Below are 15,546 nucleotides of genomic sequence, written 5' to 3'. Positions count from 1 at the left end.
TACCGATTTAATTATAACACAAAACACCGTCCTTTCAATTTCATAAATGATATACATTTGATAGTGCTTCTGTATACGTGTCACAGTTTGTCTATCTGGCACTTCTTTAAGTTTCATCTATGGTGTAAAAATGACACTCAAGTTTTATAGCAATAATTTTAGCTCGTCTAACCCGGAGCTCGTCTACCTGGCACTACTAGTCTGTTGCTTAAGTGTGAGGGTCTGGCAGTCAGCACTAATATACAACAGTGGTAAGCTAATTATGTGATTTCCTCTTGCACAGACAAACACTGACAAACATGGCCAATTCGCTAATGTGACCAGCTTATCGCTGAGTAATGGTGTGGAGCTTCGTGGTTAAGGTACTGTCTGATCACAGTATTCGGATCCTCGAATCCTGACACATAATGCCCATTAGTACAAAACAAAACAAAAAAACAATGACATACCACATGTAACTCTATTCTGACGTAAACATAGGTTCATGATAGCCATGATAATTGTACCATGTTTCAGTGTTAGCATTTAATCGGAAAGTAAATACAGATTTTACTTAGAAAATACATTTTAGTGCTAATGCTTTAATACTATTAGAATTCAATTGCAAATTTCTTTAGATATTACAAAAAGTTCATGAAGCAATTTCGTATAAGACACATCTGTTGATGGGTCCTCATCGAACCTATATATTCTTACACAAAATAACACGTTGTGATTCAGCGTAAAATGATACATATCTATGAATTCAAAAAATAAAACATAAATGTTCTGTTTAAAATCGATACAGAGGAAGTCAGTTAAAGGTTACATTTCCCTAACGACTATCCTTTGCTGTGGCCTTTGGGCAGTTACTTTTGGGCTATGACCTATTATTGAAACGCAATGTGCTATAAACACAACCTTTAGAGTACGGTCCAGTATGGACACTCAGTGTTATCAGGGCAACCATTGGTGGTTCGGGTCTCTTATTGTCCGAGACAAAATAGGAGACGGAGTTGTTTTAAAAAGCTGTTTATTGCCTGTAATTGGAAAAGACAACATCATGAAATATTGATGTCTGTCTGCCGTCGTCCGAGGCTGACAGGTGACAATCGAAGGTGAATTCAAATTGTCCTCACAGACAATAGATAAAATAATTGTTTAAGTAAAATAGGCAACATATTTATAACCACACGTGCTGCGCATCGTAGTAGCACGTGGTGATCTTAGTGATCTTTTATGATATGAAATATGTACAATTTATGCCTTTCACACACTCTCTTACGTGCTACATAGTGCCATGTTTAAGTTAGTGATAGCGACAAGTGGAGTATTTACATTATACGCGATCAATACGTAGATTTACTGACTTTATGATTATATTGCCTGATTGCTAAGTAAGTAACATATTAGATATAGTTATTATACTAGCAGCTAGAGGTATATAAAGAATGAATATATAAGGAGTGTGCTTACCTGTAATTGGAAAAGACAACATCATGAAATGTTGATATCTGTCTGCCGTCGTCCGAGGCTGACAGGTGACAATCGAAGGTAAATTCAAATTGTCCTGACGTCACAGGCAAAAGCCCATGAATTACATGTGCGTCAGATACAGGTAGCACGTATAACTTATTATTTGATAGTTGAGCGGAAGCTGCAGGAGGGAAGAAAGGAGAAATACAGCTGCCGGCGACACATTTCCCCCCTTCAGGAAATGTTGTTCCCAACATTTAAAATGACCAATGAGATGAAGTCATTGGGGGAATAAAAGGATTACTGGGTTATAATTCCAAGACGAAAAATCATCGAATGACCCGATGCACACTAAATTCAACAATGGACATCGTAACTGTCAATTACGCTGATATCATTGAACGAAAACAACCTGAGCAACACATGACTAACTACTGAATACAACTATGGACTGATGGAAACAATACAAATCCAAGTGGATGTATCTGATCTGGAAAACAAAACAGTTCACAAAATACGTTATATGTATCCTAGATCACAGCTTCTCTAGCCATGGAGATTTCAATGATGTCATATTTGACATTTCATATGTCTTTCCATATTTTTCAAGTAAGTTTAGAATTGTCGATAAATCTCGTTTCAAGAGTTGAAAAGAACGCTTGTTGAAAGACGCTAGATATAGCCCAGGAACACATTATTTACAGGATAACTCAGCAGAACACATACCAAAATGTCTCAGGTATTGTCTCATACTTTCTTCAGAAGCATTTTCCCATGAATGATTGTTGTTGCAAAATAATGCGCACTGTGTCTCCTGGTCAACGAGGACGGCTCATGGGTAAACCCGACGTGGTTGGGTACCCTAATGGTTAAAGCGTTCACTCGTCAAGCCGAAGACCCGGGTTCAAATCCCTACATGGCTACAATGTGTGAAGTCCATTGATGGTGTTCCCCGCTCTGATGTTGATGGAATATTGCTAAAAGCAGCTTAAAACTTAACTCACTCACACACACTGATATTTAAACCCTAAGGGATTAATTACTTAATAATATTATGCATTTAGCAGGAGTTCTGTTCGTGCCGTTGTGAACAACGTGTTATTTGTCACGATACTGTCGCATTTTTGTAGTTATCTGTATTCACGTTTCCCTGTTTGACAACAGCTCTATCCACAAGAGCATGAATACGGTTTTCTACCAATCATGGTGGCCACCTTTCACAAATGTATGCCTACCGATGTTTGAAGATTATATGCGCCAAGCACATTTCTAACTTTCTGTTTATGTTGACGAGAATATTATCAACTACTTATTTGAGACCAGTTCTCGTGAGGTTGCATGGCCATTTCATCACTGATCACTAAACGTCAGTCAAACATCATAGGAGCTGGACAGTACGCAAACAAAAGGCATTCTGACATACTGATTGGAACCTTAAATGATTCTACTGAAGACAAACATATGGTCAAAATGATGTTCATGGTTAAGTCTGTTTGCGCCTATCACTTCAAGTGTTTTATTGTTAATGACTGACCAATAAACTCACAATATCCTTTTGTACATATAATTTGCACCCCTAATTTACCTTATGCGCTTATTGAAATTGCCCAGATAATCGAGACTGGTTTTCTCGGGGTGGATCTTTTCTTTATCATGATTGTGTCGGTTGTGTCTGTATATTACTTCATTGTGCGTTCCAGCCACAAAATCAGTTTCTGCCGACTGACTAAAACTATAGAGCATAAGAAGACAGAAGAAAATGTCTCCCTCACTCACGAACTGCCCTTGATACATGTTGTTTAATGTTAGTATTGATTGTCAGTGTTACAGATCATGTTTCACTGTCTGGGGTAAATTTCACTTCAGTGAGTACATACAAAGAGAAGACCTTTTATGATCATTCTTTTGTTAACATTTATCAATGGCATCCAAGACGAAGTCTCGTAAAATGACTTCCTCGTGTTTCTTTTGTCGGCGATTTTAAGAGTTGGATTGATGAAAGGCTCAAATGCACATCTTTGCCAGATGCGCCAGCATCTCGCAGTCACATTCGCTTGTGTTATCGTGTCTGATACTTAAGGAATTTCAAAGCCAGACTCTACAAGTTGGTCTGTGTTCTTCTATTTCATCTCCACGGAGTAATCCCCACAATGTCACATGTATTTAACCTGAAATCAACTGTATATCCATGTCGGATGTTTGACAAATAGGTCGTAAATAACTTTGGGGATAGTCACAATTGTTTTCATTCAGTCATGAAACCTCAATGTAACATTCATTTTTACCCATCTCGAAGCTGTAACGCTGACTGTATTTCAGACATACTCGTTTAGCTTCATGTTATATTATTACAAGTCCAATATCCTCCAGCAGTAGAAACGCTGGAAGTTTCCTGTCATACATTAATAGAAACACAAACGTGAGTTCATGGGGCCTTTTTAATTAGTTGATGTTCCAATGTTTTGGCCTGAACTTCAATACATGTGGTCGAAATATATTCAACTTAAGGAAAGTTCTGCTTCAAATTTAATGTGAAAACTCACGGAAAATCAAGATCCAATATAGATATCAACCAATATGTAACTATTGTTGCCTTCAGTTTACACATGTTTGAAGTGAATGGAATTGGTTGGTTTGTCCCATGAAGTCATACTTGGATCTTTCATTCTGAAAAAAAACAATGACTGCACGTAGCCAAACAAAATGAATAGTAATAAATATCAAACAACACACTTGTCTATCTGGGATAATTTAAAGAAAATTTAACTCCTGATTTCTTTCTTTCTTTTTTTTCTTTCCGGAATCTCAGAAATAATGCTCGCCGTGAATGATTGTTGTTGCAAAATAATGCGCACTGTGTCTCCTGGTCAACGAGGACGGCTCATGGGTAAACCCGACGTGGTTGGGTACCCTAATGGTTAAAGCGTTCACTCGTCAAGCCGAAGACCCGGGTTCAAATCCCTACATGGCTACAATGTGTGAAGTCCATTGATAGTGTTCCCCGCTCTGATGTTGATGGAATATTGCTAAAAGCAGCTTAAAACTTAACTCACTCACACACACTGATATTTAAACCCTAAGGGATTATTTACTTAATAATATTATGCATTTAGCAGGAGTTCTGTTCGTGCCGTTGTGAACAACGTGTTATTTGTCACGATACTGTCGCATTTTTGTAGTTATCTGTATTCACGTTTCCCTGTTTGACAACAGCTCTATCCACAAGAGCATGAATACGGTTTTCTACCAATCATGGTGGCCACCTTTCACAAATGTATGCCTACCGATGTTTGAAGATTATATGCGCCAAGCACATTTCTAACTTTCTGTTTATGTTGACGAGAATATTATCAACTACTTATTTGAGACCAGTTCTCGTGAGGTTGCATGGCCATTTCATCACTGATCACTAAACGTCAGTCAAACATCATAGGAGCTGGACAGTACGCAAACAAAAGGCACTCTGACATACTGATTGGAACCTTAAATGATTCTACTGAAGACAAACATATGGTCAAAATGATGTTCTTCTTTAAGTCTGTTTGCGCCCATCACTTCAAGTGTTTTATTGTTAATGACTGACCAATAAACTGACAATATCCTTTTGTACATATAATTTGCACCCCTAATTTACCTTATGCGCTTATTGAAATTGCCCAGATAATCGAGACTGGTTTTCTCGGGATGGATCTTTTCTTTATCATGATTGTGTCGGTTGTGTCTGTATATTACTTCATTGTGCGTTCCAGCCACAAAATCAGTTTCTGTCGACTGACTAAAACTATAGAGCATAAGAAGACAGAAGAAAATGTCTCCCTCACTCACGAACTGCCCTTGATACATGTTGTTTAATGTTAGTATTGATTGTCAGTGTTACAGATCATGTTTCACTGTCTGGAGTAAATTTCACTTCAGTGATTACATACAAAGAGAAGACCTTTTATGATCATTCTTTTGTTAACATTTATCAATGGCATCCAAGACGAAGTCTCGTAAAATGACTTCCTCGTGTTTCTTTTGTCGGCGATTTTAAGAGTTGGATTGATGAAAGGCTCAAATGCACATCTTTGCCAGATGCGCCAGCATCTCGCAGTCACATTCGCTTGTGTTATCGTGTCTGATACTTAAGGAATTTCAAAGCCAGACTCTACAAGTTGGTCTGTGTTCTTCTATTTCATCTCCACGGGGTAATCCCCACAATGTCACATGTATTTAACCTGAAATCAACTGTATATCCATGTCGGATGTTTGATAAATAGGTCGTAAATAACTTTGTGGATAGTCACAATTGTTTTGACTTCAGTCATGAAACCTCAATGTCACATTCATTTTTACCCATCTCGAAGCTGTAACGCTGACTGTATTTCAGACATACTCGTTTAGCTTCATGTTATATTATTACAAGTCCAATATCCTCCAGCAGTAGAAACGCTGGAAGTTTCCTCTCATACATTAATAGAAACACAAACGTGAGTTCATGGGGCCTTTTTAATTAGTTGATGTTCCAATGTTTTGGCCTGAACTTCAATACATGTGGTCGAAATATATTCAACTTAAGGAAAGTTCTGCTTCAAATTAATGTTAAAACTCACGGAAAATCAAGATCGAATATAGATATCAACCAATATGTAACTATTGTTGCCTTCAGTTTACACATGTTTGAAGTGAATGGAATTGATTGGTTTGTCCAATGCAGTCATACTTAGATCTTTCATTCTGAAAGTTAAACAATGACTGCACGTAGACAAACAAAATGAATAGTAATAAATATCAAACAACACACTTATCTATCTGGGATAATTTAAAGAAATCTAACTTCTGATTTCTTTCTTTCTTTTTTTCTTTCCGGAATCTCAGAAATAATGCTCGCTTCATTCTCAGTCATGCCTTAAAGCTTGTAGTTTTTATGACAAAATGCAAAACAAAAACAGTTTGTAAATACGCTAAGTATTGGGTTAGTACAATAGCAATTAAGTAGCAGATGTATTCAGATATGCTGCGCAGGAACCCCATTGTTGGATACAAGGACTTATGAAGGTTTTGTTACAAATTTGTTCTGAAGTAAAAGAGTAACGTAAACTTGTAAATTAAATATGTGAGTATTTATGATTGTGTTTCTTTTGCGAACTCATTATGTCGTTTTATTTTAATTCTCTGAAAACACGGTAAGTTCATGCATGAAAGACGGGAATTTAGGAATGAATTCTAAATGAGGCAAAGTTAAGAAAACTAAGGAGGAAAAGAAAGTACACCGAGTTTAAATATAATCGAAAACTAAAAGAAGTATGGTCAAAATTGATTATGTCTTTTGAACCATAATATTTTGTGCAACGGTTTGTAAAAAGTGATCTGCGGTTTGGTAGTTTTGTGTTAAAATAGACTGATCAATGATTACTGGTGTAAGAAATGAATTGCAAACACATGACCCTTTCCATGTTCGACATGTAACTGTCTTTAAAAACAACACATTCATTGATTTTCAAATATGAAATGTCTGAGATACCCATCAGCAGTTGATTATCGTCATGTATTTTACTTTTAGTTTTCAATCAAATTATATTTCTTTAACTGCCAACGAAACCCTACTACAGTTCAAGGTCTGGAAATAATATTACTAACTTATGATATTTATAAAACCAGCTCAGATAGTTTCGCTCCTAAGTGTTGAAGCCTGTTAAATAGAAGACAAATCAACTTTAAGCATCACTCAAATGTTTTAGTGCAAATATCAAAATGTTATTACACTCTATCTATGGGTAACAATTCATTGTATTGCACATAGTTACACATTGTGTCATTGTTCATCAAAACCTTAGCAATACATGCAGATCACAATTAGTTATTGGTTCAAACTAAATTATAGATATATGATTTCTTTATGACACTGATGAGGTTGGTGCAGTTGTCCAGGGCGCCAGATTTCTCTGTGCAGATTGCAAGCCGGAAACCTCTGCCTTGGGGAGGAATCTGGCTTTTCTATCAGTATGTTTCCAGGTATATCTGCTCTATTCCAGCTCTCATGGGTTTCAACAACTTCTATGACATTTGACACTTTCATCACCTTCTTCAGAAAATATGATCAGTTAACAGGGATACTGTTCGAAGCTACGTTATACCAAACTCACTCACTCATGACGCTGTGCATGAGGTACTGCTACATAATGTGCAGTTGGAACATATGTTTATAACAATCAGGATTCATCGTGGTCGTAAATTTTACAATGGAGAAACTTACACTAATTTAGAATGTTATGCAAACAAACATCATACAACTAAGCCCTCAAATGTCATTTTGAAACTAGTTTATGCTAAAGCAGCATATGAATAGATATGTGAGTTCTTCATGATACTGACTGGTTCGTGTTAAAGCAGCATCTGAATAGATATGTGGGTTCTTCATGATACTGATTGGTTCGTGCTAAAGCAGTATCTGAATAGATATGTGGGTTCTTCATGATACTGATTTGGTTCGTGCTAAAGCAGTATCTGAATAGATATGTGAGTTCTTCATGATACTGATTGGTTCGTGCTAAAGCAGTATCTGCATAGATATGTGAGTTCTTCATGATACTGACTGGTTCGTGCTAAAGCAGCATCTGAATAGATATGTGAGTTCTTCATGATACTGATTGGTTCGTGCTAAAGCAGTATCTGAATAGATATGTGGGTTCTTCATGATACTGATTTGGTTCGTGCTAAAGGAGTATCTGAATAGATATGTGAGTTCTTCATGATACTGATTGGTTCGTGCTAAAGCAGTATCTGCATAGATATGTGAGTTCTTCATGATACTGACTTGGTTCGTGCTAAAGCAGCATCTGAATAGATATGTGAGTTCTTCATGATACTGATTGGTTCGTGCTAAAGCAGTATCTGAATAGATATGTGAGTTCTTCATGATACTGATTGGTTCGTGCTAAAGCAGTATCTGAATAGATATGTTGGTTCTTCATGATACTGATTGGTTCGTGCTAAAGCAGCATCTGAACAGATATGTGAGTTATTCATGATGCTGATTGGTTCGTGCTAAATCAGCATATAAAAAGATATGTGAGTTCTTCATGATGCCTATTGGTATATGCTAAAGCAGCATCTGAATAGAAACGTGAGTTCTTCATCAAGATGATTGGTTCGTGCTAAAGCAGTATCTGAACAGATATGTTAGTTCTTCATGATACTGATTGGTTCGTGCTAAAGCAGCATCTGAATAGATATGTCAGTTCTTCATGATACTGACTGGTTCATGCTAATGCAGCTTCTGAATAGATATGTGAGTTGTTCATAAGGCTGATTGGTTTGTGCTAAAGCAGCATCTGAATAGATATGTGAGTTCTTCATGATTCTGATTGGTTCGTGCTAAAGCAGCATCTGAATAGATATGTCAGTTCTTCATGATACTGACTGGTTTATGCTAAAGCAGCATCTGAATAGATATGTGACTTCTTCATGATACTGACTGGTTTAAGCTAAAGCAGCATCTGAATAGATATGCGAGTTCTTCATGATACTGATTGGTTGATGCTAAAGCAGCATCTGAATAGATATGTGAGTTCTTCATGATGCTGATTGATTCATGCTAATGCATCATCTGAATAGATATGCGAGTTCTTCATGATACTGATTGGTTCGTGCTAAAGCAGCATCTTAATAGATATGTCAGTTCTTCATGATACTGACTGGTTCATGCTAATGCATCATCTGAATAGATATGTCAGTTCTCCATGATGCTGACTAGTTCTTCCTAAAGCAGTATCTGAATATATATGTGAGTTCTTCATGATGCTGATTGGTTTATGCTAAAGCAGCATCTGAATAGATATGTCAGTTCTTCATGATACTGACTGGTTCGTGCTAAAGCAGCATCTGAATAGATATGCGAGTTCTTCATGATACTGATTGGTTTATGCTAAAGCAGTATCTGAATAGATATGTCAGTTCTTCATGATGCTGATTGATTCATGCTAATGCATCATCTGAATAGATATGCGAGTTCTTCATGATACTGATTGGTTCGTGCTAAAGCAGCATCTTAATAGATATGTCAGTTCTTCATGATACTGACTGGTTCATGTTAATGCAGCATCTGAATAGATATGTGAGTTCTTCATGATTCTGATTGGTTCGTGCTAAAGCAGCATCTGAATAGATATGTGAGTTCTTCATGATACTGACTGGTTCATGCTAAAGCAGCATCTGAATAGATATGTGAGTTCTTCATGATACTGACTGGTTTATGCTAAAGCAGCATCTGAATAGATATGCGAGTTCTTCATGATGCTGATCAGGGTGGTTTCAATTGTCCAGGGTGCGCGATTTCTCTGTGCAGATTGGGTACGAATCTGGCTTTTGTATCAGTGTGTTTCCAGACATGTCAGCTCTGTTCAAGATATCATGGTTTGACCGTCGTCTTTGACATCTGACACCTACATCACCTTCTTCAGACAATATGCTCAGTTAACTGGAATGCTGTTCAAAGTGACGTTAAACCAAACTCATTCACTCACTCACTCATGACGCTGAAAATGAGTTACTGCTACATAATATGCTGTTGGTACATATGCTTAAAACAATCAGGATTCAAGGGTAGTCTTAGGCTTCGAAATGGTGAAAATTACTCTTCTTATCAAAAGAGGTGATTTAGTATTCTTACTACATATGTCATGCAAGCAACTTCGTATATCTAAGCCGTCAAATGTCATTTTCTAATTAGTGTTCAATTTGCAACATTATACACCGAAAGAAACGGATTTAAACGAGGCAATATATTGCAAGAATGTTCCTTTAACTGTCATCATCGACTGTGTTTAAATGGCAGAATATCTTTCTTCTCCCACTAATGAGTCCCATATTGAAATGATACTGTTACACAGATGCCATACAATGACAGGGGACGACGGTTACATATCATAAAACAGACATCATTATTGACTTTCTTTTAATGTCTTTATTTCTTACATGATCAAAGACTGGATTTAATTAAATCACCCAAGAGGAACCAAATAGTCGGAAATATTATTCTACCTATATAATGTGACCGTCTGTAACTTAAAAGATGCCACATATTCAAGTAGATAAAGCAATAACCTGACTGATGTGCATGTACTTCACAAACCAAATATCAGAAAAGTGAGAGAGTTGTAGTTTTACTCCTCTTTTAGCAATATTCCAGCAATATCACAGCGAGGGACCCCAGAAATGAGCTTCACACTTTGTACTCATGTGGCGAATTGAACCAGGGTCTTCGGTGTGACCAATTGCGCAGATCGATGCTCATGCTGTTGATCACTGGATTGTCTGGTCCAGACTCGATTATTTACAAACAGCCGCTGGAATATTGCTGAGTGCGGCGTTAAACTAAACTCACTCACTCTTCGGTGTGACGAGCTAATGCTTTGCCTTTAAGCATCAGGCTACACCACCGCCCTAAACATCAGAAGAAGAAAACTTATAAAAGTCACTGTTATCAAATATATTCTACTTGTTGTCACAAGTTTACAAAGGAAAATTAGATACCATCATGCACTCTGGTATATGTTTTGTTACACAAACAAATATACGTATTATCATTATGTTAATATTTATTCACTAAACCAAATTATCAGACATAGATGATGTTTTCTTTCGAACGTTTTCTGACTACACAAGGAGGAATACGAGTCATCACTGAAATTATCAAATAATTGTTTCTTTTTAAAAAATATAATGGTCTGTTTCAATTGTTATGCTTTTCCAGTATTTTGGTTATGTCGCATAATAATCAGGGTAAATATTGGAGCAGACAATCAAGTTATTGACGGTATAAGCACCATGAGACAGAATGACAATGCCAAGTCAGCGGTCGTACCACCCGATCCATTGAGCCGCACTTTAACATACGCTGCTAAGTACCTATGTTCTTCTGTCTCTGTCTGCTAATGTTTTCTGAAAGATTGAGGCTTACAACAAGTACTTTCGATGGCTGGTTTAATGTCTTAGATATATAATTGTGTTATTTGTTATACGTTTGTCAATATGTGGAAACAATTTTGGCTCCGGGTCAAGAATTTATACGTGTTATGTGTCAGAAGATAAACATCCATTTTGCCATGTGAACATTTCATCTGAATGTTTTATCAGCCACGGTAGAGGACGTAATCGATTTTACTGGAGTGTAACTCAGTGTTACATATCCGCTAAAGGACACAGGAGCACGAAGCTAGATCTACACTCGCTCAACAGAACCCTAGCATCATTACATCACACAACTGGTGGTCACGAGAGTAACGGCGTTTCGATCTGCGGCTGCAAATCCCGCGAATTCTCTACAAATCTCGCCATACAGGACTCGCTTGACTCACGATCAACCGCTACGCGTGCAGAAGGCAGACGAAAGCTCCAGGCTTAATTTAATTACTATCCATAATCTGTGACTGACGTTGTCAATATCAATATGACCTCTGAATCGCCCCATTCACGGGTAATGCACGATGTATTCACTCCATGAAATGCGAAAGCTCCTTGCAAAGTCGAACACTAATCGGCAGGGCGTGAAGGACTTTCTCTCCCGCTTCAAGAGACGAAGTCCTATAATTGAGGCCTCCGTTGTGGAGTGCAGCTACATGTTTTTCTTTACATTTCATCAAAAGCTCAATATAGCGATTTTGGTTGAATAACACATCCAACAAAAAGTGGGGGATTTTATTCGTTGTGACCAGTACCACACAACAAGCAGTACTCAATTTGTATTTAAATACATCGTAATCCGACATTCTGACTGAGGGTGTGGTTCTGACACAGTACAAAGTCTGTATCAGTGCAGCTAAATCAGCTGAGTGCCCTGCTTGGGATATGTTTAAACCTGGAGCAAACTTTAAACAATTGTGACAAAACGGTCACAACATCACCTTGAGCAATCTCCTGGCAACTTGGCGGTGGTGATACTAAGCATTAAACACAAACACCACGTGGGCAAGAAACCAATTCGCAGATCATCGGAGTTTCTGTTACTGCTGTGTGTTTAGACTAATGCTGAAGGAATACTGTTTGGTTTTCATTTAAAATGACTTCTCCCTGGATATTCTTGTCACAGGAACAAATATCCTTGACAAAACTTTTCAATGGAAATTTGATGTATATTATTTATTGCTGCAGAAGTGGTAGATAAGGTGAAGATGAATCGTGCATAGTCGTAGAAGGTTCAGGACGACACATGGAATCACGCGGGGTCACTTCACGAACGACATGACGAGTGCAGAATTGTATATTTCACATGTGTCCATTGGTAACAGCATTACCAGTTTACGATATCAAAATATATATAGTTTCATTCTATACACATTGGCCGATCAAAATTTGTTTCAGATACATTTCGCAACGTCGATTTTGTCAAGTTCAAAGGTTAACAAACACGTAGTCTCCATCGGCATCAGAATTACAAGCACAACTTTCAACTACATACTGTCCTCGGATCCTATCGCTCATTTCTTTGATAAGGAAACCTTTTTGCTTTGAGTAAGGAGCCCTCTGATTGGCCAACAACTCTAGGTTAGACACATTTTTTTTCATTCAATCTGAATAAGAGTCCGAATTGAGTTAGAAAGAAATCGAACATGTGTTCGTTTTCAAGCTATGCTAAGGAATTTCAGGTTTTCGTGTCTCAAAGTAGTTTCGTGTTCATTCCACAGCAGGAAATGTTTGACAGCTGTAGTTATGAAAACCTAATCCTCTTTCTTGCAACGGAGATACTTTTTACACGGTTTGATGGTAAAATACATTACATTGAGGTAGCAGCATCGGGGTTAAGAATGGCCTTGAATGAAAGGATTGTCATCATAGTTCTTATGAAAAACAAATGCTCAGTGCTTTGCTACATATATCCGAAAACGTATTTCCGTATTATATGACACATAAAAATACCGATTTAATCATAAGACAAAACAGCGCTCTTACAAATTTTTTTAATGATTATAGAAATCGATGCTCATGCTGTTGATTACTGGATGGTCTGGTCCAGACTCGATTATTTACAGACCGACGCCATATAGCTGGAATATTGCTGAGTGCGGCGTAAAACTAAACTCATTCACTCACTATAGATCTGAGATAGTTCTTCCCTATACATGTCACAGTTCGTCTTTATGGCACTTTTGAAGTTTTATCTATGATGTGAAAAGTGAAAAGTTTCATAGCAATAATTTTAGCTCGTCCTTCCCGGAGTTCGTCTACCTGGCACTACTAGTCTGTTGCTTAAGTGTTAGGGCCTGGCAGCCAGCACTACTACACAACAGTGGTAAGCTAATTATGTGATTTCCTCTTGCACAGACTAACACAGACAAACATGGCCAATACGCTAATGCGACCAGCTTATCGCTTGGTAATGGCGAGTAGCTTCTGATCGCAACATTTGAATCCTCGAACCCTGACGTATAACGTCCATTAGTACAACAAAACAACAATGACATACTTCATGTAACTCTATTCTGACGGTAATACAGGTTCATAATACCCATGATAATTGTACCATGTTTCAGTGTTAGCATTCAATTGGAATGTAAATACAGACATATCGTGGTTGAAATTTTACTGAAGAAAATACACTTCAGTGCTAATACTTTAATACCTAACAGGAAGAAGCAATGAAACTAACAAACAACAAACAACCCACAACTCTCAGTTAATTTTATAAGATATTGGAATTTCAATTTCAAATTTCTTTAGATATTACAAATACTTCATGAAATGTACTTGTCAACACTCAAAGAATACCTAAACATTGAAACCATATGTTCTTACACAAAATAACCCGAAGTAGTTTAGTTTAAAATAATACATATTTATCATTTCAAACAATAAAACATGGACTTTCTGTTTAAAATCGAAATAGAGGAAGTCAGTTAAAGGTTACATTTCCCAAACGACTATTCTTTGCTGTGGCCTTTGGGCTATGGCTTTTGATTTATGACCTTTTCTGTCAGTGAAACGCAATGTGCTATATGCAGAACCTTTACGGTACGGTACGGTCCGGTATAGACACTCAGTGCCACCAGGGTACATTGGTGGTAATCTGGCGTTTTGGTTTTGGTAATAAAAGTGGATGTATCTGATCTGGAAAACAAAACTGTACAAAAATACATTATAGGTATGCAGCCTAGTTCACAGCTTCTTTAGCCATGGAGATTTCACTTATGTCACATTTGACATTTAATATGTCTTTCCCTATTTTGGAAAGTAAGTTTAGAATTGTCGATAAATCTCGTTTCAAGAGTTGAAAAGAACGCTTGTTGAAAGATGCTGGATATAGCCCAGGAACACATTATTTACTTTGCTGGTGTCCCCCTCTCTGGTATTGCTGGAATATTGCTAAAATGCAGCTTAAAACTAGACTCACTCACTCACTCACTCATTCACTCACTCACACTGATAGGTCAACCCGAACCAGAAGGGATTATTTAGTTAATATGCATTTAGCAGAAGCTCTCTTCGTGCCCTTGTAAACAATGTGTCGTTTGTCACAATACTCTCGCATTTTGTGGGTTATCCATGTTCACGTTTCCCTGTTTGATAAAGAAGATCAGATTGAGATGGTTTTCTGCCAATCATGTTGGCCACCTTTCACAAATGTATGTCTACCGATGTTCACAGTTTTATGCGCCAAGCATATTATTAACTTTATGTTGATGTTGACAAGAATATTATCAACAACTTCGACCAAATTCAGATCTTAGTAATACAACTGCTCTCATGAGGTTACATGACCACTTAATCACTGATCACTAAAAGTCCCTCAAACTTCATAGGATTTGGACAATAACCAAACAAAAGCACTTTCACATATTGATTGGAACTTTCTGTCAGTTGAAACCATGAACCTTTAAGTGATTCTTTTCAAGATATAATCATGATAAAAGTATGGTTTCAGAGCGACATAGATAATTACGCCTAAAGTCCAGGTGTTATTACCACCTGGTGTCTATTCTGACTTCCTTGAGTTCAACAATAAGCAGACTTTGAATGATCTTTTGAAGACATACATGATAAGCTCATGTTAACGTCTATTTGCGCCCAACACTTCAAGTCTTTTACTGATAATGACTGACCAATCTCATTTATGAT

The sequence above is a fragment of the Haliotis rubra genome, unplaced genomic scaffold (genome assembly GCF_003918875.1).
Source record: "Haliotis rubra isolate DU_JTF1 unplaced genomic scaffold, ASM391887v1 Scf311, whole genome shotgun sequence".
Taxonomy (NCBI): domain Eukaryota; kingdom Metazoa; phylum Mollusca; class Gastropoda; order Lepetellida; family Haliotidae; genus Haliotis; species Haliotis rubra.
The sequence above is the reverse complement of the archived record's forward strand: the minus strand, read 5'-3'. Positions refer to the sequence as shown.